Source organism: Ictidomys tridecemlineatus, chromosome 11, assembly GCF_052094955.1.
Source record: "Ictidomys tridecemlineatus isolate mIctTri1 chromosome 11, mIctTri1.hap1, whole genome shotgun sequence".
In the NCBI taxonomy this organism is placed as follows: domain Eukaryota; kingdom Metazoa; phylum Chordata; class Mammalia; order Rodentia; family Sciuridae; genus Ictidomys; species Ictidomys tridecemlineatus.
This window is the reverse complement of record NC_135487.1, coordinates 114152842-114158366: the sequence shown is the minus strand read 5'-3', so window position 1 is coordinate 114158366 and position 5525 is coordinate 114152842.

Below are 5525 nucleotides of genomic sequence, written 5' to 3'. Positions count from 1 at the left end.
AGGTCCATCATGAATTTTTACATTGCAGAAGTTACATATTTTTCTCATTGTGTTTTCATTAGATTCTGTTGAAAGTTCCATCTCTCTCCAGAAAAAAAGATAATTTTTACACATTATATCTGTATGAACTTTAATTTTTAAAATTTGTTCTTTTTAGTTATATATGGCAGTAGAGTCCATTTTGATATGTTCATACAAACATGGAGTATATCTTATTCTAATTAGGATCTCAGTCTTGTGGCTGTACATGATGTGAACTTTCACTGGTCATGTATTCATATATGAACAGAGAAAACATATGTCTTATTCATTCCACTGCCTTCCTATTTCCATTTTATTTTTACCCTCCATTCTTCTTTTTCAAAATCACTGAACTTCTATATCCCACCAATTGTGTGTTAGCACCCACATATGGGAGAGAACATTCATTCTTTGGTGTGTTGCATGTTGATGAATATTGATAATAGGTGATTTAAAAGATCGTCTTCTAATTCCAGTATCAGGGATATCAGTAATTCTCCTTATAATGATGGTACTTCATTTTGATTAGAGATCAAAGGGTCCCTCTTGGTCACATATCTAATCATTTTTCATATAAATTTTATAAGGTACATTGGAAACAGAATTTTATATTGGTTTTGCCCAAGGACAGTGCATGCTGCCTCTGATAAACTGATTCCTTAGTGTTTTCCCCCAATTTCACTGAGACATGGTTTTCTTTGTTCTACATAGAATTTTTCAGATTTCCTTCACCAGGTTTGGTAAGTTTGCACAGTTCTCCCCTGAGTACTGTTGTCCAGGAAAGAATGTACCTTAGCTTACCTCAACCACTATGCAGTAGCTCTGCCTCAAATTTTCTATAGTTTGATTCATTTTAGTATGGAGGTTTTATTAACTTTTAAAAATTAGGGCATAATGTCTATACAGATTAGTTGAGTTTATCTCAAGAAACGCATACATGCTGTTTTATTTCTTATTAAATCCTCTTTTCTTTCTTTCTTTCTTTCTTTCTTTCCTTTTGGTTCCAAGGATTGAACCAAGGGACACTTAACCACTGAGCCATATTCCCACCTCATTTTTAGTATTTTTTTTTTTTTGCTTTTGTTTTTGTTTTGAGACAGGATCTCACTGAGTTGTTCACAGACTCCCTAATTTTCTGAGGATGACTTTGAACTCACAATCTTTCTGCTTTAGCCTTCCAAGCTGTTGGGATTACAGGTGTGCACCACAATGCCCAGCTCATCATTAAATTTGATTGGCATCTTGAAACCTGAAGTTGAGAACTTGGAAATCATGGAATACAGGACCCTGTAGTACTCAAAAACCAGGTGCTCTATGGACAGTTCTTAAAGAAGAAAATGCCTGTCATACATTGCAGGGAGAGGACCCCCCTCAGAGCCACTGGGAGGGCTCAGGTGCCAGGAATCTCACCAGAGTACAGGAATTACAAAGTCTGAAATATGTTCATACTAATTTAAAGTTGCTATCAAAGTAATGAAATTGCTGTTGACTAGATGATCTGACCCTTCAGGTGTTACATGCTTTTGTGTCAGGGTAACTTAGGGGAAGTTTTGAGCACAGCTCTCCCCTGAGTACCATTGTCCAGGAAAGAATAAAGAAAAATGAAGAAACATGTAAATGTCCCACAGGAAACACCATAGTTCTCTCCCTGTAGGGAGATCTCATCACACTTATAGAGGCACTAAAATTACCTTCTTGTAGAGAAATATGCTATGCTGGTTTGTCTGGGGTCATTGCCTCTCCTGCAAGCCATCTGGTAAGTGCCTCTCTGTTCCTGATGCATATCAGGGGGAAGGCAGGGCCTGAACCAGGGGTCTCCCAGTCAGATTTCAGGTTTGGATCAGCAGCCACCTCCAATCACCATCTGCATCTCAAGGGCTGTTTTCCTTTCTCTCCATGGAAGAATATCCTTCTAGCATTCTCATTGTTTTAATTTAGTGACTTATTAAATTAGTAGTTTTTAATATAAAATGCTATTAATCAATTTAGATATGAAATCCTATAATTGCTTTCAATTATACATTCCTTTGCTGAAATATAATGACTTTTGTTCACTTAATATCAGTTCTCAAGGAACATGTTATTCTCCTTTCATTTTATAGAATTTTGCTATGAGTTTTTACTAAATATACTCAATTTTTCTTTTAGCTTCTTTGTAATCTATTAAAGCTTTTAAAAATAAGTGATCTGTAATTTGAGTTTTTAAAAAGAATTTTTAAAAATGCATGTGGTAGCTCAGTGGTAGAGCACATTTAAGAAACTGGGTTTGATTATCAGTACCATGTAAAAATAAATAAATAAAGTTAATTTAAAAAAATTTAGTTTGAAGAGAGATTCTTCATTCAAAGTACCACCTTTGAAAGAGTTTGAATATATTCATTCATACAAGATATGATCCAGCATTTTCTCACAAAAACCTTTTTTGCACTCTTACTAATTTAACAAACATTACATTAGTGGAGACACTGGTTCACATGAGCTCTCTCCGCTGGGCTATGTCTTATCAAGTGATAATGAAAGTTGGACTGTAAATACATCATAAATAAAAGAACCAACGATGGTAGAAATTTTCTTTGCCTTGTTTGAAAATGGCTTAGAATGTAATTTATCAGAATTTGGTGAGGGTGAAGGATGTCCATATATTTTTTTGACTATATATTTAAAAATACCTCTTATAATTTCATTAATAGTGGATATGTCAAACCCATTCATGAGGGTAAAATTTTAAAACAAAATTTGTATTTATTTTATTTATTGATTAATAATGTATTCAATGGAACTGAGCATAGATATAGCACTTCTTGAGCACATTCAAGGCACTGGGTTTGATCCTCAGTGCCACATAAAAATAAATAAAATAAGAATAATTTTATTCACCTGTGCTACATCCTCACACCTTTTTATTTTTTAGGCATGATCTCCTTAAATTGCCCAGGCTGGCCTCAACCTTGTGATTACACTGTTTCAGCCTCCAGAGTTGCTGGAATTACACATGTGCCCAGTTACAACAACATGTTCTCCTCTTCCCTGAACTCATGTTTTTGTGTTAGATTTTTGTTGCTGCCCACCTCCTGATAACTACTTATAAGTATTTAAGATAAATGTGCATAAATCTAGTTTTCTTGGTGATAAAACACAAAGGATATTATGGAAAAGGAAGAGGAAAGTCATTTATTGAGAACATGATGCTGTCTTTGTTGCATTATTGGGTTGATCAGAGAGACCTTCTCACAGAGGACACTTAGTATTTCTGAGTGTTGACAGTTCATGTTGTTGATAAAGCAGCTCTAGGTCTTTTGTGCTTCTTTCCTTTGCAGTAGTAATTACCCATTCTTGATAGTTTTCTTAAATTAAGTGTAAAATATTGACACTGTAGATACCCATGTGTAAGCAAGCACTCTAAACTATACTTTAAAAATATTTTACTTTACAACACAAAGTATATAAATCATAATTTTCTATGTGCATGTATGGGGAGCGAGTTTGGGGGCAAATGGATGCCATTCTTGCCTTCACATAATCCTCAGATTTTCTAGTTCATCCTCCCTGACCTTATGAATTTCACAAATGCTGTGCCCTTGATGTAGGACAGATGATTCTGGATATCTGAGGAATTTTAGGAAGCAATTTTAGTTAAGCTACGGTGGTTCAGAGGAGCTAATGCTAAAAATCTCTGGACCCATGATGTGAAAATTCTTTAAAATATTCTTTAGTCAGTGGGGTGGATACACGACAGTGGGTGGTACCTAACTTTTACTTTCATGGGCTGGACTTGTAGCTCAATGGTAGAGCAGTTGCCTAGCACATGTGAGGTTCTGGTTTTGATCCTGAGCACCACATAAAAATACATAAATAAAATAAAGTTAACTTCAATAAAAAAGTAACTCTTTGTCTCATATTTTAGGTGGGTGGACACTAGGTCTCAACAATTTGAAAATTTTGATTTTTAAAATAGATACTTCATAATAACAATTAGAAAATTTTTGGTTTCTAATATATTAATCAAGTAAATTTATCTATTTACACACTCAGATAATTAAGCTTCATACCTCAGATATACCAAGTAGAGACATCAAAAATACTCACATTATCATCCCATTCTGAGTTTTACAAGTCACAGGCTGTCATGAAGTCATAGACTGTCTTTAATCACACAGCAGCAAGTGGTCTTCTTAACCTTCCATTTATTTGTAAACAATACACACCCATTCTTTACACATCTATTACATTTAAGTTACAAAATATGTCCAGATAATATTTCAAAGGTGTAGGATCAATCAATGAGCAAAACCTTTCACATAATATCCTAAAAGAATAATATGAGATAAATCCTGCTGACAACATGAATTTTCAAGTTATTCTCATGAAATTCAGGCTTCCCTTGAAAACTATTTTGAAAAATTGAGTCTTAAAACTACATAACCTTATAAACAGGTGAGGTAGTAGCCTGTTTGAAAAATGTGTAATCTGAGGAGATAGGACTATATAATTATCAGATTTACTAAGAGACTGGAGTCCTACAAACATAAATGGATGAGCACAGACAGATGTATGCAGATGCTGCTCAAGCTGTCAGGAGGTAAGGGGGTCACTACCTGAAACCAGCAAATCTTCCTTGAGGCAGAAAAGATGATCTCCTTTCACCATGCCATGAATCCAGGAAAGTGACCCCATCAGGTGCATCCACCAGCCACCCCTGATGTTAGCTTGCATGGAGCCCCCCAAAAGACCATGAAAACTATCACTAAGCATCAATTCTCTCCAAATTTATATACCACACCTATATTAGTGAAGCTCATGCTCCAGGTATCATTATAATATCTGTATCTAATTATTAAAAGAAAGGTAGATAGATGTTCTGAACATTGTATTAGACAATCTTTTTTTTTCTGTAGAATATCAATGTTATTACAACAAGCTAAAAAAAATCTGTCATGTCTCTTCCTATCCATGCCTCATCCCACTCACACTGGGGGAGACTGCAAAGTTCAGGGGGTCAGGGGACAGGACAGATACTCTCCACACAGAGCAGAATAATATAGGGACTCGTAAAAATGACAATTCCAAATAGGAGCCGACTCACCTAATGATCCAAGTACAAAAATGTTGTCTTGCACATGTGAGAAATCCAGTTGCTTTCAGACAGACTGGAGGAAGATCAATAAGGAAATAAATCACAGGGAAAGTAACGTGGAGAAAAATCTCTAAAATAGCTCACAGTTGTAAGCCCACAACAAAAAAGAAAAAGGAAAGGCCATATGAGCAGTGATGTGAAAAAACAATATGTAAATGGAATAAAAAATTTCAGGTTCTCAGGTTGAAGGACCTTGTCATTCATGGTGAAAGCTGGCCAACCCATAGGAGAGAGAACACCGTTCACATTCCTACTAATACCTGAATCCTTAAAGCATTCACTTCAGACATTGTTTTATTTTGCAATTACTAAGACCAGAGGCAATCTTGAGCTCTATGCTGTCATCAAATTGACCAGAGATAAGTGAAAA